Source organism: Cyanistes caeruleus, chromosome 11 (genome assembly GCF_971803275.1).
Source record: "Cyanistes caeruleus chromosome 11, bCyaCae1.hap1.1, whole genome shotgun sequence".
Classification (NCBI taxonomy): domain Eukaryota; kingdom Metazoa; phylum Chordata; class Aves; order Passeriformes; family Paridae; genus Cyanistes; species Cyanistes caeruleus.
In genome coordinates, this window is record NC_141711.1 from 2,784,066 (window position 1) to 2,806,556 (window position 22,491).

The 22,491-nt window shown below is 45.1% G+C and overlaps 1 protein-coding gene across 18 annotated transcripts in view; it reads right to left on the reverse strand.

Annotated features, from left to right (window-relative positions):
* The window catches only part of CHL1 (cell adhesion molecule L1 like), a 122,688-nt gene that overhangs the window by 63,671 nt on the left and 36,526 nt on the right, over positions 1–22,491 (reverse strand). For 3 of the 18 annotated variants that reach the window (XM_086845221.1, XM_086845207.1, XM_023935101.2), the window contains exon 1: positions 15,184–15,670. The exons of 11 other annotated variants lie outside the window; for them this stretch is intronic. The gene's annotated coding sequence lies outside the window, so the exon portion shown is untranslated. Of the gene's footprint in view, positions 1–15,183; positions 15,671–16,171; positions 16,403–22,491 lie in introns of those variants that run through there. 4 more of the 18 variants (XR_015274783.1, XM_086845216.1, XM_086845220.1 and 1 more) reach the window with 2 other exon arrangements.

A 22,491-nucleotide genomic window follows, 5' to 3' on the forward strand; every position in this document is an offset into this window, starting at 1 on the left:
ACCTACTAAACTCTGCTTTATTCTATGTGGCAGAAAAGCCTTCCTCATGAGACCTTGTACACCTCCAACACAGGCAGCAGGTGATGCACTGCCTTTCCTGACACTCCTCTCTGTAAAACTCCCAGAGCCTGAGACATCCTGTTCCTCCAGACAGGCAGAGAAGGAGCTTATGGCTACTGAAGACACCAAAATGTGAAAATGAAACCCACTTTTGCAATTAAAGCACGAGCCCTTGGAGCTTTCCCTTCCACTCTCCTTTTCCTCCCTTTATTTAGCTGAAGTTATTTAGAGGACAGATCTCTGTTTAAGCAGCTGCTGCCACAACTAGTTGGCCCAAGCAGCTTTTTTAATTAAATATTTGCTGCTGTGGGAGTTTTCTCTCCCCTCCCTGCTCTCCTTGTGGACAACATTTGTTCTTGCAAAGATAAGAGGAATCAGCCTCCGCCTTCGCCTGCGAGGCCTCCTGCACTCCAAGCCTCTGCAAGGGTGTGAAAACCCCACAAAAATTAATTTTTATGATAGGCATCATGCCATTTTCCTATCAAGGACAACCATCAACAATAAGGGAAAGAAATAAAGCTTGCTGGGATTTAATAATGATTATTAAATTATGTCATTTGCATAATTAGACCTTAGTACTAACTATGGCACATCTCTTTTATGGCATGGTAAATCGGCAGAGCACTTCATAAAGAGATTTTTGAGATCTTTTTCCTTCTCTCCCACCAATTACAGAGGAGTAGACCAGGTAAATGATATCACAACCCATAGTAAGCAGGTTTACATAGAGGCAGGGTGAGTTTCATGATGTGAATGAGAGAATTCTTGAGAAATACAGATTTCAAACAGGTTTCTTACACATACATTCCTCTCAGAATTTTTCCTAGTCAGCAGCCAGGTCCAGCAATGCCTCTGGGATGCTTTATGGGATTTCCCAACCAGGATCAGGGAAGCATTGGGTTTATTCTGCCATTGGTGTGCACAGCATTGTTCCCTCTGTCCCTCACTGCAGGTAACCCTGGGAACAGCATTAAAGACAACTGGCTTGACCCAATGCCAGCAAAGGCTTGACTTGCTTGGGGAAAAGCTCCAGTTGATGCTTCATAAAGCAGATGTGACTTGACTCATTTTTTCCTGGTCCAGGTGTGACTGAGATTCTCACCTATTTCCATACTGGAAACAGCAGAGCCGAGTTAGTGAGACAAAAACCCAAACCCAGCTCTTCATTTGAGCCAGTTTGACACTGGAGGTAGAAAAGGGAAAGAAGAACTGCAATGCTTTTTGAGCAGAGCTGTTTCAGCAGCTGGTACAGACACTCAGGGACCCTCTCCATGCAGAAATGAGGAGGTAGCAAGGGATGAGCTCCCTGTGAGGGTGGGCAGGTCCTGGCACAGGTGCCCAGAGCAGCTGGGGCTGTCCCTGGATCCCTGGCAGTGCCCAAGGCCAGGCTGGACAGGGCTTGGAGCAGCCTGGGACAGTGGGAGGTGTCCATGCCATGGCAGGGGTGGATGAGCTTTAAGATCCCTTCCAACCCAAAACCACTCCATGGTTCCATGAGGCTGGAGGGATAAAAGTGCTGAGAAGCAGCAGCACAGAGGATGTGGAATGAGAAATGGAGAGAGAGAGGTTTCAGGAAAAAGGAGGCAGCAAGAGGAGCACAGAAGGAAATGGGAGCAGGCACCAAACGAGTGCAGCACCAGGCTGAGCCTCACAGCAGCTGCTGTTCCACATCCATGAGCAAGGGAACAGATCCTGGGAGAGGGATGGTGCTGGAAAAATCCGGGAATGCAGCTGAGAGAAGATCAGTGCTGTGCAGAGAGAGGCTGCACAGGGACTTGGGAGAATTTGTGAGGCTGGAACAGAAACTCACTGGGGAAGAAATGAGAGTCTGGGTCTCAAAGCCCCGAGCAGGGAGCTGGGGACCCTGCGATGGCAGTGGCACTCTGGGGGGATCAGACAGCAAAGCAGCAAAATCTGCATTTGAGAGTATTTCAAACCTGCCTGAACTCCCCAGGCTGGAGCCACAGCGGGAATTTATTTCAAAAAGAAAATACTACTATCATATCACCAAGCAATTTTTAAAAATATATATAAATAAGATACATTAAGGCAGACAAGACTGTACAAACTATTCAGCACAAGGGCACAGGAGGACTCAGCGCTCACTTACTCCAACCTACACCAGGGTGTATCCTCTGAGGACAGCACAGATGCTCCTGACTGACATCAGCTTCACTGACAAAGAAGAAACAAAAATCTGATCTTCTGTTTCCATGGGAAACCTGTCAAATTCCGCTCATGCACCACAGCACCTCACTGCCTTTCCAGGAACAGAAGCAACTGGTGAAGAAAAACAGGGCTGGGGCCACTCTCTGTTACCTGTCTCAGGAAAATCTTTCTTGGGGGATTTATTAATGTGATTTATGTGTTTATAAATACCACCAAAGAGCTGCAGTGCTGTGCTTCCTGAGAGGAACAGAACACAGCTGTATCCCCATTCCCTCTGCTTCCCTCAGATCCATTCACCACAAACCAAGGTCATTGGCACTCTCCTGGGCACCAGGCAGGTAAATCCAAGCTGACAACACACACGGATCCTTTGAACCAGTGCAGGAATCAGGGAGGCCTGAGAGCTGCTCTAAAATGCCTCTTACATTATGGAGCAGCCAGAAGATTAAAAAATAAAGAGTGAAAGCTCCAGGTGGGCTTCCAACCCCAAGAGACCTCTCCAAAATCCAAGCTCTGTCAGGCTGAACTCACCAAAGACAAATTCCTCCTTTGGAGGTAACGCCTTCAGCAGCTCCTAATCCAGGAACACATGAAGCTTCTGTTTCCTAATTTTGTCTGCTTTTCTTTTTTAATAACAGCATTTCTAATTTTGCAACTTTGGCTTTATTAGAGTGAAAGTTGTTTTCATTCTCAGCTTAGCTAATGTTTAAATGGGCTCATAGAAGCTTGTTGGGCATAAAGGATACACGACTTTCACACTCAAAGAAATCAGTGTTTTCAACAAATACTGATCCAGGGCAAGTTTGGGCATCCCAAGCGTCTGGGAGTGGCTCTCACTCACTGCAAAATCAGCTCCAGGGCTGCTGAAAGGAATCTGCAGGTGAGGAGGAACCATCCCAGGAGCTGGATGCTGTCCCTAGCACCACTTTTCCTATCCAAAGGGACAATCCAGGACTCCAGAAAACATCCAGACCAGTTCAAAGTGTGGCTCCTCTGGTGTTAGACCTGGTGGAGAAGCACTGGCAGGGGCTGCCCAGGGAGGTTTGGGGTTCCCATCCCTGGAGGTGTCACCTGGAGGTGGCACTGAGTGCTCTGGGCTGGGGACAGGGTGGGGATGGGGCACAGCTGGGACTCGATGATCCTGGAGGGCTTTCCCAAGCTCAGTGATCCCGGGACTGCTGTGTAGATGGGAATGGTGCTGCAGAACATGTCCCAGAGCCCCACCAGCACCTGCTGGTACCCCTACACCCCAAAATATTCAGCTCAAACACACACCTGCACTCTGGGGCTGACCTGGGTCATTGAAAAGCCCCCGAGCAGCAATTCAGCCGTGAACAGTGAGAGGGGGGCTCTAAAGTCATTGGAAATCTGGCACTTCCCCCGTCCCAGGCTCACAGGGGCTGAAGTGTCACCTGCAGGGAGGAACGGCACCAACCTGACCCCAAAGCCAGCCCAGCTCCCCTGCAGGTGACAGAGCCAGGATCACACCTCTCACCCCCTCCAGCAGGTCTGCCTGGGAATGTTTCACTAATCCTGGAGCACAAAAAGGTTTGAAATATCTGTCAGTCAGGCTGCTCCCCGCTGGCCTCCCCGCAGCTCCCGCAGCCTTGCTGGGAGGATTGATACTGAGATCACCAGCGCTGCCAACGTGCTGAGGAAAATTAAACCCCAGCCGTGGAAACAATAGCTATTACAAAGTGTGTAACCAGCAGGAGATGGGATGAATGGCTGTAATTCCAAGGCGTAGAAAGCATTTTTAAAATGCCTTTAGTCTCATCCGCACTTCTTTAATATTTTGCTGCCTAATAGTGGCGTTTTACAGCCAGGCCATAATTCAGTGAGGTACAAACTTGTGGAGTATAATGTCAAGCTATGTGGTAGAGTCAAGTAAACATTTGTAGTAATTATATGCCCAGGAGATTTCATCAGCTCACAGAATTAACAAGCAGCTCAGTAAATTACATATCACTCGATCTGCAATTGCTGCATCTCCAGCAAAGAGCTCGGCTCCATCTCCAGCAGCCCTGACACGACGTGTCAGAGCACAGTGCAAACCTGTCAGCCTGTTATTGTGCACTCACATCAGCCACCACCTCACCACACAAAGCTCCTTTTCAAAGCTTTGGAGCACAATTCCCTTTCCAGAGAAAACACAGCCCTAACCAGTAAACAGAGGCATTTGCTCACACCTTGTGATTCGCGCTAGAATTCCTTTCCGCTTTGGCTTCTCCACGGAGCAACATTCAAAGGGATGAGCTCGATGATCATCCCTAATTCCAAACGGGTGTCTGGAAACACTGGAATGCTGCAAGGCTCAGGAGAGGCAGGCAGCCTGTGGAGCAGTGTGCCCAGCCAGCAGCAGCGAGGCTCTTGCCGCACACATATGTTCCGAAAGCGCTCGCTCTGCACAAAGCTCATTAAGCGCCCTGACAATCATCCCAACCCAGCAGAAGCCAAAAGCTACTGCCTCTCCTGTTGGAAACTCAAGGAATGAGAATGGCTCTGAAGATTTCCAAGGGAGAAAATGCAGATTGCTTTAACTATCTCTTTCTGGACTCCCCCAGCCAGGGTTACCAGGCAGAGTGATTACAAACAAGCGCCTCGATTAGGAATTTGAGCACAGCAATAAATTGCCCAAGCAGCTGCTGCACTCTGGCTCAGAGATGAGTGCCCTTTAAGCGTTTGCTAAAGTGATTTCCTACAAAATCCCTGCCATTTGTCTGGGCCACTACCTGGAAAGTGGAATACACTTACAGGACTCGTGGATTCATCACCTGCTAATTCTGTTTTCTGAACAGCACAAAACAAAAAGGAGGCCATGCTCAGCCATCAACTTCTTTCACATCTTACATCAGTTTTAGGGCAGTGGTTACTGCCTTCCACAGAGAATCGCAGAAGGGTTTGGGTTGGGAAGGACCTTCAAATCCATCACAGTGTCCCCTCTGGGACACCTCCTACTGTCCCAGGCTGCTCCAAGCCCTCTCCAGCCTGGTCTTGGACACTTCCATGGATCCAGGGGCAGCCCCAGATGCTCTGGGCACCTGTGCCAGGACCTCCCCATGGGACATTTTTCCTAATGTCCCATCTAAACCTGCTCCCTTTCAGTCTGAAGTCATTCCCTCCTGTCCTGTCCCTGCAGGCCCTTGCAGAAGTCCTTTTCCAGCGCTCTTGGGGAACACTTAGTCACTAAAAGCCACCATGAGGTCATCCCAAAGCCTTCTCCAGACTGAGCAATCCCAGTTCTCTCAGCCTTTCCTGCCAGCAGAGCTGCTCCATCCCTCACATCCAACACACCTGAGCCTCACAGCCTTGGGGCTCCATGTGGGGGATGCTGCTCCTCTCCAACCCTCCCAGGGATGAGCCCCAGCCCTGGCTTTGCACCATCTCACCTCTGAAGGGACAGGAGCTACGAGATAGAGACACAGCTGGGGATGTGAACAAGCTGTAGCAACACCCAGCTCCCTTCTGACACAGGAATTTATCTGTTCATTTATTTCATTTCCCTGGCAGATTTAATCCTGCTTCTAATCTTTCTGGTTGCAGGAGAGATGTGCTGGAACTGCATCTCTGAGCAGAGTCAATGTTAGCACTCCAGCATTGTTTTCTTTCCCTAAATGATTAATTTATACTGTGCGTTCTCTAATACCACAGCCATCTGCCAAAAGGTGTTCAAACCATCCACACTGCAACAGACTCTATTAATATGTATTAAAAATCACATTACAGTTGACATAAGCCATTTCTGTACGTGCATATGAAAAATACGACCATTATGTTTAAAACTTTCAACTAATCATGCATCACTGGTTTTCTCCCTCTGAGTTTATAATTTAAATCTTTAAATGTTTCATAGAAGCCTCATCAAGCCAAGATTTCTGATGGCTGTGGAGCTGAGACAGCCCATTAGAGTAACAACAAGGAAAGGAAAAAAGAAAACAAATAGGAACCTGGCTTTGGAGGGGGGAAAATAGAGAAATTATTTATAGATGGCAATAAAGTAATAATAATTAAGAAATAATGTGCATCTGCTTCCTTCATTGTTTCCTGTGCTATTGGTCACGGTGCAGGGATGGGGTGTGACATAAATCTGTCCAAAAGGACATCGATGGCCAGCAGACAGAGCAGCTGTGACAGATGACATGCCCTGAGCAGACAATCAGAGGTGACTTTGTGCAAGCCAGCAGAGGAGCAGTCCTGCTGAAAGCTGTCTGAACATCCATCCAGCCCCCCAGCCCAGCTCTGCCTTCTGCAGAGCGCAGGAAACATTCCCTAATTTCTGTTTCACTCGGTTTCAGGGCTGTTCTCAGCACAGCTCATTTAAAACCTGCACTCAGCAGGCTGAAAGCAGGACACAAAGTCCCCAATCCCTGCAGGACACCGACTCCTCCAGGCACCTGACATGATGGGGACCAATATTTCCAGGGGTTTGGATGCTCTGCTCACATGAATACCATCAGGGATCTGTGAGTCCAGTCTCTGGAAGTAATTTGAAAATCCCAGAATGGGTTTTGGGTTTTCTTTTTGTGGTTTGTGTATTTCCCCTCAAGAGGCAGATCCTCCTGTGGAAGCATTTATTAGATTTGCTGAGCTTTTTCCCACCTGAATTACCTTTAGTGGATGTTAATCACTGTCATTACACGGTTCATTGTCTGTCAAACACTCAGCTCCATTACCACACATCCCCACGACCAAAAAAAACACAAATTAAAACAAAATTAAAACAGAGAGAAAACAAGGAACACAAAACTGGGTGCTATTTCATCAAGAATTTTTTCTAGAGATTCAGATCCCTTCCCCCTTTGCCACACTCCTCATTTCCAGACTATTTGAACCACTTTTTCTTATAAATGTCTTCAAGAGCAGCTCTCCAAGAAGGAGTGCAGTGCTCCTTTCCATGAGGTGGATAAAAACCTCTGGATTCTCTCCTGAGTCCAAATTTTTACCCCAGCCCTTCTTGCAGAGCCACTGAATAAAGCACCAGCTACTGGAATCCAAATTGCTGCCAATAAATTTTTGCATTTAGAGCTGAAAGGTGAACTGGGAAAGGCGATGAGAACAACAGAATCAGGTTTTCCTAAGGAGTTGGAAACCCTTTGAGTTTCAAGACTGAAATAAATTAATTGCTATGAATTTATGAGGTTAAAATTATCCAGAAAAATACATGTATAAATCCAGAATCTAAGATCAAGATACTTCCTTCTTTACTCCTTATTCCAAGATAATTCTGTGTAGTTTATGCTCTGCTTCCTCTGGTGACCTGGTACCTATTGAATTTTCCAAAGTTGTTCATTGCCTTTAGCAAAAAATCCAGTCCAGTGAGGAATTCTAACACCTGCATTCAGGTTTGATGAATAAAATACATAACAAAATTACAATCCTCCAGCTTTTTTGCAGTGTTAGTTGAAGCAATTTATAGAACTTAAATACTGCAAGAAAACTAAATTTCAAATTAAAATGTGCTGAAGAACCTTTGGAAAAATAACTGGAATAATCAAGATTCATCACTTTATGAATTCATCTTTCAGCTACTCCTGAAGGAGCCACTTCATGCAGGCTTGCTTTTCTTTCCTTTCAGGTGTCACAGCCAGCCTGGCTCATCCTGACACTCTCAGAGCAGCTGGGAAAATATTCCATGCATTGCCCTGGATCAGCACCAGAGGCAGCTGGGACTGGCCCAGCAGAGCTGGAGCGTGGCCCAGGCACCCCAAAATCTCCTGGGGTCACAGCCAAGGATGGGCTCTGATGCTGCCCTGTCACCTGCAGCAGCAATATAAAAGCAACATCCTCTGAATACTCAAAAAAATCCCCTAAAAAACTCCAAACAACAACAAACTCCACCAAAAAAAAACTAAATAAACAAAACCTCAAAACAAAACAATCAAAACAAACTAAAAAACAACCAACCAAAAAACTCCACCAAAAAAACCAAATTAAAACCCCAAAACAAAACAAACAAACAAAGCCACCAAAAGCAAACCCCAACTCCTTTCAAATGTATTTCATTGCAGAGATTGATGCTCTTTTCCCTGAATGCTTGTAAAAATGGAGATAGCACATTGGAAATATATTTTGAACCTCTCCTGAACCACAAAACATCAGCTGATGATCCAGAGGGTTGCAGATCCATTGTGTTAAGGAACAGACTTGAATTTCTCCCCAGCATCCCTCCAGACAGTCAGGTAATACTGTAATTCATTTTCATCTATCAGAATAATGTTTAAATATTAAAACACTCATTGCCAAGTTCATTTCAATTATTAACACTTGATTATCTATTAATTGATTGTATTATTTTTTCATCAAGGGCTGGAGTTTGTCCCTAGGATTGGTGCTATGTCCTGAGACCACCCAGGAGTGAGAAATCAGCATTTGTGTCCAAAATTTGGACTTTTGTGGAAATTTTTTTCCTATGAAATGAAAATATTTTTCATTCTATCACTTGTTCAACCTCTATTTTTATTTTATTTTTTACTACTCACAGCCAAACTCCAATCCACCAGAGAATCCCCTCCCCAGGCCTGCACTGCAGACCTGCCTGTGCACAAACCCAACAGTTTGCTTCCAAACTAAACTTTAAATTAAATGATTTTGCAAAATGTTTAATCACACAGAAAGCAGAATGTGCAGCTTCTTTCAGGGGAGATCACGTCTCTGACAAAGAATTCTCTTTAATCTGCCTGTGAGGAACTTTGAGACTGAAAATGCCCAGACCTGTAGGATGCAACTTCTGTGACAAGGATCTATAATAACAGGCCAACATATACAATAATCATAATTCATGGTTATACTTAATAAATAAAACCAACTTTTACACCTTTTCCCTGTCTTAAAAAACCTCTTTTCAATACTGATTTTCAAATTGCTGCGTATTTCCCCCAGCAGAACCAAGACCACAGCCTCAGGGAGTTACACAGCTGGTAATTGTGGTACCTTGGGGTGAACCAAGCTCTGAGGAAGGGTAAGACACAAATATTTCACACACATTTATAGAGATTCTGCTCCTATGCTGAGGAAACTGCCACAGAAATGCCTATGGCATTCAAGTGCCATTTTTCTGGAAAATATTTGGCATTAAAGGACAGCAGGCAGCCAACATTTGAACATGTTCACTTAGAAATAAATGGGATTATTTGCAAGAACACGTGGAGCCAGCACAAGGGGGATGGATTCAAACTGAGAAAGAGCAGGGCTAGATTAGATATAAGGAAAATATTCTTTACTCCGAGGGTGGGGAGGCTCTGAGGGTGCCCAGAGCAGCTGTGGCTGTCCCTGGATCCCTGGAAATGCCCAAGACCAGGTTGGACAGGGCTTGGAGCAGCCTGGGACAGTGGGAGGTGTCCCTGCCATGGCAGAGGGGGGAAACAGATGATCTTTAGGTGCCTCACAACCCAAATAATTCTGTGAGGACATCACAGCACAAAATTATTAAATCTGAAAGGAAAAATTCAGGATGGCAAGTGGCACAAAAGCTGATTTGGGATTACAAAGGAGTAAAACAGCAATCCAGACACACAACGGGGATCTGAAGGTGAAAGAGAGGATAGAAATAGCTCTAAGAAATAAAATGCAAAGCCATCCCTCTCATCTTTATGGACATGACATCCCTGCTCCCTCCTGCCACCCTCAGTGCCCAGGGCTGGCCCAGAGCCTCTCTCTTCCCTCCTAACACAGCCATTCCCCAATATTCCATGAATTTTAAACACAGGGCACTGGGGCTGGAGCAGCCTGGGACAGTGGGAGGTGGCAGGGGTGGCACTGGGTGGGCTCTGAGGTCCCTCCCAAGCCACACCACGTCCTGTGACAATGACACTGACACAGTGACAGACAAGTGGCCTGGCTGTAGGGAGCAGTGAGCCCAGGGCCAGAGCTCAGGCAGGAGCCAGGCACTGCTCAGGATTCATCCCAGATCCCATCCAGCAGTGACATCAGGAGTGCTGAGCCAGGGAAGGAGCCGCAAGCAGAGCCCGGGCGCCCTTCACGCTCAGGAGCTAAAAGGGTACAAGTGGAGAGCAGGGAGAAGAGTTTTGGAGTTTCAGCACATCAAAGGCTTAGTGACATTGAAGTAATAAGAAATAATGAATATTTAACTCCCAGCTCATATTAAAAAAACCTATTAATGTTTTATTTTTGTCATCCATAATGAAACAAGGAATTGGGCCAGGGGTTCTTAATGATATCTGTGGTGCAGGAGGAAAACTGCAGGGCCAAAACCAAGGCAGGAGGAGGCAGCTGAGGGTCGTGGCAGCCTGGGCTTGGACTCTGGCAGCCTCAGCCACAAACCAGCATTTCTCTGGGAAGAGTTTGTGAAGGCAGAACAAGAGCTCAGGGCAGGATGATGTGGGTTACAAATCTCAAATCTGACCTGTCACTGCAGCCCTTCCCTTTCCCAAATCACTGTGGTGTCTTTAATCAAGGAGATGGTCTTGGACAGGAGGCAGAAATTCAAATTCCAGCTTTGACAGACATAGTCTTACTAACTTTTCTGTGTCATGATGCACCTTCTCCCATCTTTTGGACTCCTGCTTGTGTTCATACCATTCTCAGGATGGGACCTGTGTGCAATGAATGCAATCCCTGGAAGTGTCAAGGATACACAGGTCTATTCTAATAACTGTACATTAAATCATAGCTTTTAAGTATTATTTAAGCCTTCTTTTGAGGTACATTAGTTCCAAATTTGCCAGGAAATTCAGGCTCTTAATTACAAGCAAAAGGATTCTTGAATCTTCCTCCTGGAAGAGGTGTAACAGGAAGGATAAAGCCACACTGGCAGCACTGATGCTGAGCACCCCTGAATGCAGGGAAAGCTCTGGGAAACCCTCCTGCCCCTGCTCACAACACCCAAAGCATCGCTGGAAGAGGGAATGCTGTAAATAAGAGTGGGAACTGCTTGCATACATTTTACACATCGCAGAACCATGAAATCCTTTGGGTTGGAAAAGACCTCTAAGACCATCAGGTCTAACCATTAACCCCCCAATGCCAACTCCACACTAAAGCATCCCCTAAGTGCCACATCTATAGAATTATGGAATCATTGGGTTGGAAAATACCACCAAGATCATAAAAATTTGGATTTTGCAACTGAAAGGAGCATGGACAACAAGAGGACATGTGAAGGGTATTGGTGTCAGGAGTAATTTTTGCTGAAATAGCTACACTGTTATCATTCTAAATACTATGTATGTGTACCTGTAGATAAAATATACATATATATTAATGTGTATTCATATAATGCATGATAATAATAAGCAGGGCAGCACTCACTCCCCTCTGATTCCTCTCCCAGGGAGTCAAAACCCTTCCTATTCCTCACTCCTTTGGTGTTTTTCCCTCTCTCATTCCACCAGGACCCTGACAGCAAACCCCATCCTTCCCTGGAGAACGTGGCACTGCAGGACAGCCAGGCCTGGGGACAGGGCTGGGGTTCAGAGAACAATTTCACCAGTCAGGGTTCAGCTTTCCTGCTGGAACTCCATCGTTCCCCACATCCAGCCCTAGCAGGGCAGATCTCTTTGCACACACTGTTCCTTGTCAGAGCAGCTCCTTGGCACAGCAGCCTCTGGAGAGCACATTAACTAAGATTAGGGACTAATTTGACCAAAGACTTCCCTGGGGAGCAGCAGTGCTCCAGTGCAGGAGACACGAGTGCTGCTTATCCCAAGTGTCAGGGATGAGCAGGGAAAAGGTTAAATCTTCCTGCTTTGGGCTCTCTCCAGTTTCAACTGGCCACTAATCCCTAATAATTTAATTTATTTGCATTAGTGGACCAGGGAGTCAATATTTGCCTTGGCCTACTGCACAAAATACTTTGAAATGTTTCTTCTAAGTCTGGTTCAATTTCATTTCTTAATGCTAAAGCACCTTTATTTCATGAGATACCAGGAGCCTAATTAATATTTCATGCTTATTACTTAGGCTGAGCCTCACAATAATCAGTTCCTAAACCCAGCTTCCACAGGACTCTGCTTGGAGTATTTAATCTTTTGGTATCTGCAGTGCATCTCTGATTTGCAATGAATTTACATCAAGCTGATTTGTTTCTATTCTCATACCTGAACCTTTCTTGTTAATTAAAAGAGAAAAATCAGTGTATTGTTGTCTCTGCAGGGTGTTTATTTATTTCCTCTCCTCCTTCTCACGTTCTTCCTCTGCACTTTTTGCCTACAAGGCACAAAGTACTGAGTGGTTTCCAGACACAGAGTTCCTGAATTTAATCTAAATTAAGCCCCACGTCCAATTTGATAACAAATCCCTGCAATGTAAGTATTCACACTTGGTAAATACTGCATGATTGTAATTACAAAGCTAAAAATCATAACATGCAAGTGTTGATTAATGCTTCAAAGCAGATTTCCCAGCATTCTGTACATGGAACCCATCTGATTCATCCTATATGTGATTGCTCTGTTTGGCCTCAGGCTGAAAAATTAAATTTTTCAAACTATTTCTTCCCACTATAAATGTTTCTGCTGGGAAAATTGGCTTTTCTTTCTTTCTGACTTTCTTTCTTTCTCATTTAAAGATCTTTGAATTCAAGCCATACAGTCAATAAATACATTTTGAGTTCATTATGTTCTGGGAACACCAAGGTGGTTTTGGTGCAACACACATCATCCCTGAGTGAGAATTGTGACTTTGGGAAGTTGAGTTGCTAAATTTCAAATGATTCTCCTATAGGAAGAATCAACAAACAGACAATTTATTTTTTTTTTTTTTCCCTGGTCCTTTTCCACAGCCTTTTCAGCTGCAAGTGAGGAAAAAAACTACAGCTGGAAATTCACCATTCCTGCTCCCAAACACTCCGAGAATGCTGGCTAAACCAAAGATATATTCAGATTTATTTCCAATCTAAGACAGCGTAAAATCCCCTTTCTGGAGTAGCAGGAACATCCTTCCAGGCTTCTCTTCTGGGAAGGAGCTGGATTCCCACACCCTCCTTTTCCAGGAATCAGCTCTGAACGAGAGGCTGAGCTCTCCATCCTGCCAGAGCAAATCCAGGCAGCCTCAGCCCATCCTGGGCGCTGCTCCTGAGAGGGGTTTGGGAACCTGCACTGCTGATAATTAACATTCCCTCGGAGCTGGAGCATCCCTGCTGACTTCCCTACCACCAGATGCAGCATTTTAATATTAAACAGCCACAGGGGGGAAAAAAGAGGGAGGGGATGGGAGGAAAAAAAAAAATTTAAAAATCCCCGTTAAATTCTTAAGTTTCGGTGCCTGAAGGGGATCAAATCCAATCTGAAAATATCTGTTTGGACAGTAATGGACAGGGCTCTCAGAGCTCGGTGTCAGCTCAGACAGATGAGCTGAATATTCACAAATTCCTCACCCACCACTCATAAATGACTTTTCTTTAGCCCAGCAACCAGCAGCTCTGCTGGCAAACTGAGGGGGGAAATGAGACCCTGCCCAAGCAGAGCTTTTCCTGTACAGATTCCATGGATTCTGGGCAGAGTGTGCAGGGAGGGGGTGAGGAACCCATGGTTTCAGTCACTGCTTTCATCAAATTTCATTTTTCTGCAGCTGCAAAAGCCTGTACAGGGAGACTTAAAGCTTCTTTTACTGAAATAAGAATGGAAAAAATCCCAATCACCCCAATGCTCATGGAAAATAAGGTGAATTCTATTAGAAAAGTCAAATTCATAGGCGCTGAAATTCCCACCTCAGTGGTGTTTGCCAGGCCTTCCACAGATAGATGGGAAAAATTAATTGATCTAATGCACAAAATTATTGTCATTAATATGAAAACCTTAACGTGTGTGGGGCATTCTGAAGCTTTATCCCACTGATATTCCTGTGGAGAAAATTTATCCTGTTATTCCTTTGGAGAAATTTCAGCAGAGCAGAAAGGAAAACTGGAGGAATGATTAAACCACATTTGAACCACGAGAACACGCAAAACTGAGTATTTTCCAGGATCATTAAAATAAACCTTAATTACAGAACCCAGGTTTATCTGTGTCATCCAATGTCACAATACTTCAAGGCAGGTGATGAGGAGAAAAAGGCAAAAATCCCCAACAACTGCATCCAGCAGCAGAGCAGAGTCTGCATTATTCATCATCAGTCGTGCAGTGACAGATCCAAACTGATTATTATTATTCACATTAACTTATGCAATTCCCCTGCCTAAAGAGAAGCCATAAAGAAATGTAAAGTAATTATAAAGCAGAGATGCTCTGGATGGGCTGGGAAGTTCTGGTGGAGCAAAGCCTGGAGGAAGAACAAAACTTGGTAATAACATGGAGTGGCAAAAAAATGCAGCTGTCAAAGGAGAAGAGTAAATGAATTGAAAATTCTGGTGTGTGTCTCACAGATGAGGGAAACCTGCAACTTACAGTGAAAAGGGAGAAAAAAAGAGAAAGGGAAACAAAAAACAAGTAAAAAGGAGACAAAAAAATAACACTGGAGAAGAAACAGAAATCAACAGCATATAAAAAAGGATGTAGAAAATATGAAAACACATATATATATTATTTATGTTTAGTCTGAGCTTTCATGAAGTAAAACTAGGACAGAGTCCTGTTAAATTGGCACAGAATCCTGGAAGGGTTTGGGCTGGGAGGACCTTAAATCCCATCCAGTGTCCCCCAGCCATGGCAGGGACACCTCCCACTGTCCCAGGTGCTCCAAACCTGGCCTTGGGCACTTCCAGGGATCCAGGGGCAGCCCCAGCTGCTCTGGGCACCTGTGCCAGGCCCTCCCCACCCTCCCAGGGAACAATTCCTGCCCAGTGCCCCATCAACCCTCTCCTCTTCCAGTCCAAAGCATTTCCCTTTGTCCTATCGCTATTTTTTTCCTGATGAAAATCAGAAACTTTTATCCCTGCAAGGATCTCTGTCTGAAAGAAATAACTGATATTTTCTTAGTGTCCATATAGAGCCTAAGGCAGAATCACCACTAAGGTAACATCAAAGTTAGCAAGAGATCCCAGCAGAATCTGACTCTCACCTCCAGAAGGAATTGCAAGGAACTCCAGCAAGGTTTGGATAAATCTTCAGAATCTGGAAGGGCACTCGATGTGCAGCTGTCCCCATTTATTACAAAGACAGAAAGAAGCTGCTTTCCCTCAGAAGGAGCCAAAAAATCTGCCAGGCAAAACCTGGCACATCCCAGAGGAGCCAAAGCTGGAGCTCATTAACCGGGAGCGCCTGCACAGCCCTGGGGACTGCACCTCCTCCTGCCAGCTGGGAATGATCTGCGTTCCCAGGCTTGTGTGGGACACTCCAAACATCCAAGCAGTGCTGAAGAGAATCTGATTTTCTTGAAAGGTCCCCACAAAGCACCTGAATCTGAGTTTTTCAAAGCTCAGATGTGTCAGAAACACACTCAGCAAAGGAAAGCCAGTGCGTCTGGGTAGCAAACACCTGGCTAAAAATCTCGCTCCTCTCTGACCCAGAAGACAGAAAAGGCAAAAGGAATTGTTCCAGTAAAGGTTGTTTTAGATGTGTTTTAAGAAGCAGAAAGCAGCAGGCACTTGAGAATAAACTCAGATGTTTCAGCTCTGCCCATCAGCTCTGCCGAGACATTGGGCACAGCTGAGAGATTGAGAAAGCAGGGTTTGTTAGGAGGTAGAAGAAAAAGAAATTAATAACAACAACAACAAAACCCACAAAACATCTGGGCTAAGACTGGGATTCAGAAATCCTGCCTATATAGACAAAAATCCTGATCTTACACAGGGATGTGCAATAACCAAGGCTCTGAGCTACACAACTACAAAGAGACCAAGAGAAGGTGGGGATACAGACAAAACCACAAAACTCCAACTCAGTCTTGAGGGGACACATCCCAAACATCTCCCCAAAGTGCTCTGACACCGCCACAGCTCCCAAACCCTGCCCTGCACACCATGAACCAGAACAGGATCTCACATCTGCCCCTTCCTGGTGACACCAACCAGCCACGAGACCCCCAGACCAGTTCAGAAATTCCAGACCTTCCTGGGGCAGCCTCTGTGCTTCTCCTCCTCCTCCTCCTCCTCACTGCTCTGGATGGCTTTGGGACCTCTCTTGTCCCCTCATGCTCCTCCTGGGTTGATGCCACCTCCTTTCCTCCAGGATTTCCGCTGCCTCTGCCCCCCGGAGCAGCTTCCCCAAGGAATCCTGACCGCTGCAGGGGATTTAACCTGAAATGCTCTGCAGATGCACCGAGTGGCCATTTAAGCAGTGACTCATCTTTTCTGGGAGCCTTTTAAGGAGCTGGGCTGGCACATTCTCAAGGTGCATTTCTTAATCCCGAGTTTTGCAATTTGCAGGGTGATACATCCCGGAGCTGGGAATACGGATCAGATGGCAGCAGAACCACATTTATCAGGGGAACAGCGTTTAGCACCAGATTTTCCTGTATGTGGCACTTGCAAAGGGTGATCCTAAAATATCTGAGTTTGTCCTTCTGCCCTATCTCAATTAACTCCTCTTTTAAAGGGAGTCAGCTGAACTTGGCCAAGAAAGACGTAAATTCTATCTTCTGTTACAGCTGAGCAAATGATAATTTAAATAATATTTTTTAAAATTAATTCCTCAACTCTGCTCAGTTCTGTCTCTGACTCGCAGAGCTATCTGAAACTTTTCCAAAGGCATCCTATTCCCTCCACCTGCCTTCATTTTCTGGTGGGGTTCTGTTAAAAACAGTTTATCAATAAACTTTATGCAGCCAAATTACAGAAAGTACTGTGAAACTCAGAGTAATTAGTGTGTAAATAATTAACACCCAAATAAGATCACTTCCAACCAGTCCATCCTAGGCTATGAAAGCCTCTCACGCAATTTCTCTTAGATCATCATGAAATATTTCTACATCTTCAATTTTCCACCCTGAAAATGACAGAGAAAACCAGGTTCCTTCCAGGAGGATCTCAGGACTCACCAGAAGATCCTGCACCAATTTATGAAATATGGCACATTTTTATATCAATTACATTTCCAAACAGTAAATTATTTCTGATTATTCTGAATTTTCTAGCAGAAGTCAGTGTGCACCTGCCTTTGCTACGTCACCAAGCTGCTGCTTCTCTGCAACTTCCTGGTGAAATAAAAGCCTGGAAATACTTTTATCCATCTTTTCAGTGGATTGCAGATGGGTGAAAGTGGCGGATTGGAGACAAAAATACCCAACCCAATTGAGTCATCAAAAAAACCCAACCCAACTGAGAAATCTGATGATTCATCCAAACCCAAGGAAGAGGAATGAGAGAGATCTGGTCCCGTATCTTGCTGTAAAACAAGTAAATAATATCCAGTGCATGCAGGTCACTAATTTGGACAACTCAGCAGGGAACTGGACAACCTCCTCCACAGAAACAGTCACAAATTAACAATCTCTAAACACTAATTAAGCTAATTCCTTATGTTACACTTCTCAATGAGATGATGTATGATGGGAGTCTGGAGAGATTAATACCAAAAGGATATTTTTAAATGTAGGCCCAGCAATGGAGCAGGGCTGAGCACCAGCTCAGTCCCCAAGGATGAGGGTGCCCTCCTGTGCTCTGCATGTCAGAGCTCCTGCCTGAGCACATGGAACACAATATTTACTCTTTCTACATAGAAAAATGATCAGTAAAGGACACTTGGCTTGCAGCAAGGCGAAGAATCAGTGATATTAATTAGGTATTTAAAGACTGAAAATCTCTGTTCTTTGCAGTTCTGCCACCCTACAGCAAAACACTCCCTTACCCTTTCACCCACACAGAAAAAATTGCTGCTAAATCCAATTCCTTTAACACATGGTCCTTTTCTTGATGTATTTCTCCCCAAATAGTGGAATAACATTCTTTTGCTGCTTTGTAGCACAACCATCCTCCATCACCAGCATCCAGACCTTGGTTCTTGCCTCCTGTGAGATCCAGAGGGGCACTTTTCCCTCAGACACAGCCCTAAATTCCAGCTCACTTGTTCTGAAAGTGGGAGAATGGCTTTGAACAGATCCAGTGCAACGAGAAACCAAGGCCAGGTTAATCCTAATACCAGACAACCTTCTCTCACTGATCTCCAGTACTTCCTGCAAGAAGGGAAAATCAAGTTTTAGGGCATTTCCAGCAATCCTCAGGGAGTCCAAAGGCTACAGCTCATGATGGCAACTTCAAAAAAATCTGTCAAAAGCATCAGCAGCCCTGAGGGAGACAAATGTCCCTGTCCCAGCCCCTGGGCTGAAGGAACCCTTTAATGAGTGGCATCAGAGCTGCTCTTTGCTGCAAAACAAGTAACAAGTTTTGTCAGTGCTTTCTGAATGTTTTGGTGTTCTATGAGTGCCTTGGAGAGGCTGAAATACCGTAAAGCCACTGCTTCCCAATAAAATGTTTCTAGAAGTAAAAATGTCTCTGTTATCATCTTCATGATGAAATTATCATTTATTCAATGCCAGGCTGGGCTTTCAGAGTTTTGCTGAAAAATGTTGAATTATCCAATCTCTACCTCAGCAGCCCTCAGCTCTGGGGACTGACCCATTCTCACCCAGCAGCACCCAGAGGTGTTGGGAGACCCCAAAAACACTCCCAGGAAACATTCCTGAAGATAAAAACTCAAAGATAAACCCTTCAGAGATGAAAATCCCGTGTGATAAGCAGAGGTTTGGCAAAAACTGCACATCTTGACTGGGGGGAGGTAAAGGTTATAATGCTGAAATGGACTGGATTCATGAGAACTGTTGTTTTTGGGAACTTGGCAAAGGGGGAAAAAAAAAAAAAGGAAAAAAAAATAGAAATGCTCTTTTCTGGGACAGCTTGATGAGGAAATGAGGCTCTTTCCACTTGTGCAGCCTGTCCCAGCTACCCAAACCCCCCCACCACTGGCAAGCAGGGGAGCTGCAGAAGAAAGGAACTCCAGCCAGTGCTTCCTCTGAGAAAAAAAGACATTGCAAATTCTGTTTGAGAGCAGCTGACTGGCAAATCTCAGCACATTTGCTGGCAGCTCAGGCAGGCTGTGCAGAACACGGGCTCTGAGTAACCCAGGAGTATCTCCTGCCTGCTGGGGAAGGCAGAGCAGGCACCAGCTCTGCCCCGTGCAGATCTCAGGCAGTAGGGAACCAAGACAGCCTTTTAGGTTCACAGGTTACACAATATCTTGTTTTGTCAGAAAGGCTCGATTTTTAATTACCTGGAGAGAATTGCTTTCCCTGTTATTTTGTGCTCTAGGGTTATTATTAACTTTTTAACATAAATCTGCATTGTAGAACTGTAAACCCGAGTTGGTTAATGAAAACAACCACCCTGTAGGGACACAGCAGCTCAACAGATGATCAAAAAGCCTTTTTTTTGCATCATTAATCTGCAGGATTTCATGAAAGAATTAAGAAAAATAAGCATTTCTCTAACACAGGCATGAAGCATCCTTGAAAACATCAATCCCTCCCCCAAAATCAGTTTGCCCAGAACCACTGCACAGCAACAAAGAGTCCCTCAAACCCGAAATGAAATCATTAAGCAGCAAGAACTCGGTGGAGAGCTCTCCTTGCCCAGTGGAAGAGGTTTCATAGGCTCGAGTCTCGTTCATTAATTCCCAAATGAGGGATGACGAGCACAGACAGTGTCCCTTTGTCTCCTGGCTGAGTCCCTCGTTAGTGGGTGTCCCCTCAGCCCTGTCCCCGAGACACAACTTGTGCTGTGACCACAGAGACCTCGTGGCCAGCTCCAGCCAACCCAAACTGACTGCCAGAAAGAATTGTGGTTATTCCTCAGCAGCCTCTTCCCAGGGAAAATTGGGAAAATCCACCATGGTTCCATCCCAGTGCACTCACACCTTCCAGCAGCCCCTTCCCAGGGAAAATTGGGAAAATCCACCATGGTTCCATCCTGGTGCCTCACACCTTCCAGCAGCCCCTTCCCAGGGAAAACTGGGAAAATCCACCATGGTTCCATCCTGGTGCCTCACACCTTCCAGCAGCCCCTTCCCAGGGAAAACTGGGAAAATCCACCATGGTTCCATCCTGGTGCCTCACACCTTCCAGCAGCCCCTTCCCAGGGAAAATTGAGAAAATCCACCATGGTTCCATCCCGGTGCACTCACACCCTCCAGCAGCCCCTTCCCAGGGAAAACCAGGAAAATCCACCATGGTTCCATCCTGGTGCCTCACACCCTCCAGCTGCCCCTCTCCCACAGCCAGCAGAGCTCCTCAGCCCATGCAGGGATCCACCCAGGATTCCTCTCGGAATCCTCTGCTACACAGCAGATTCCAGGGAAATGAGCCTTTGGAAAAGCTGTGGCTGTTAAATCTGGGAGAGCCATCACAGCTGCAATTTTTTGACCTCAGAATGTGAGGTTTATCACTCTTTTTTAATACATTAATAATATTTACCATGTATTTATTATTCCAATATGCCTTTGCCATCATTGTGAGAAACAATGCAGTGTTACCAAGCTCTAAAAATCCCATGCACACCAACATGAGTGAGATTTCCAGTTTAACCCTTCCCACCCCTCTAAGTCCTCTGTGTTGGATGCTTGAGCTGCCCAAAACAACTCTTCCTCCTCCTCCTCCTCCTCCTGAAACTGGATTTGCTCCCCTCAGAGTGTCTGACCTGGACCTGAGTGAGGATCAGGCACCAGGACAGCAAAAAAGGGCAGGAAATGCAAGAGAACACCACCACACCTGCAGTGCACTTCTAAAAATAATAATAAAGCTGCCCTGCCTATCATGGATTGGTGAGTAATGCAGAAATGTGGATCTCCAAGTCTTCCAATCCAACTAATGAAGACTAATTAAGCGATAAGAAGTCGTTCATATAAATCCTAATGAGTTTTTCTAACCCTTCAGTAGTTGAATTAACCATGATTAATCAGAAAAATAAAGGTGGTCACTTACAAAAGAACCTTTTACTTTTGGTGACAAGATCCTTTCTTCCTACCTTGCCTGCAGAAAGGGATTGTAAAGGTTAAGGTCAACCTTAGTCCATTATCTACCTGGGAAAGGACTGCAAATCACAAAAGGTTGGCATTTTCTACATCTTTTTTAACCTCTTTCTTCACAAAATGATGTTTTACAGTGACCAGACCCTCAAGAGAATTGATTTGAACTTGGAGCTTGGACCACAATCCAAGGAGAGAGCTGAGGACTGCACAGGTAAGATACAGCTGGATAAGTCATTAAGGATTAAATTCCTTTTGAAATACTTCTGGATCTGCTGAAGTTCCCTTTAAACTACCAGGAATTCGTTTTTAGCACTCTCTGAGAATGACTGAGGGCAAGAGATGGTCAAACAGAGCAGCTATTTTTACAGATGGGAAAAAGGAGGTCTCTGTAAGCCTAAATTCAGATCACTGGAAGACCCAGAAACAAATGAATAAAGAATTAAATTCTAAGAGCCTCCAGGAATATAAAGTGAGAAGAAACTGCCAAGATGTGAAGTTCTAATCATGTCAACCCAATCTAACCTTTTTTAAAAATCAGGGTAATTACCCTATCACAGGAGGGAATTAGCTGTGATATATTTTAAATAGATATACAGAATATGTTTTTCACAGTAAGGTCCATTCAACAACTTGTGAGTTTACACTGGCAATAAACACACCCAAAAAAATGTTTTTTTTTCAGGTTTTTGACTTGGCCCCATATTTTTTGAATTGTACACAGTGTGAGGGATTCACCAGGGTCCTAAAGGACAACACTTATAGTGAAAAACAATCAGAAATAATGAAGATAATTTAATGAAAAGATAGTCAAAGTCCTACTTATTTTGGGAATAACCAAGGGCAAGCTTTAAAAGATGTTTTTTTTCAGTCAGGCAGTGGGAACAGAGGTTGGAAAGGATAAAACCCAAGCGTGAGTCAGCAAGGAGAGGCTGCTGCCAGACACAAGGGGTGTCTGGGGAAATATTACCAGATGTTAACCACAGGACACAGGAGGTAATTGTCCACGTGAGAGTCAGAAAATATGACCTAGAAAGGAGGATGTTTGCCCACTCCATAAAGAGGGAAGGCTGGAAGAGGGACATGGCAGCAATATTCCTGCATGGCAGGGTTTAATTAAGAAGGCTCCAATCAGGAGCGCTTTGGGAACACCACCAGTGGCTGCCTCAACTCACTGAGAGGGAAATTAAGGACAGATAGCATGGAAAGCTGAGCTATGCAGTTCATCATTTTCACACTTTATCCCCAAGAAAGCTGCTGTGACCCATTGCTGGGAGCTTCTGGAGTGACCTTGACACGACCACCTTGATGGAGGCAGGGGATGCACGGGGGTCCAGAGGGCACAGCTGGCTGACCCCTTGGAATTTGTGACAGATTTGCATTCTACCCCTTATTTTTTAGTGTCAAAACCCAA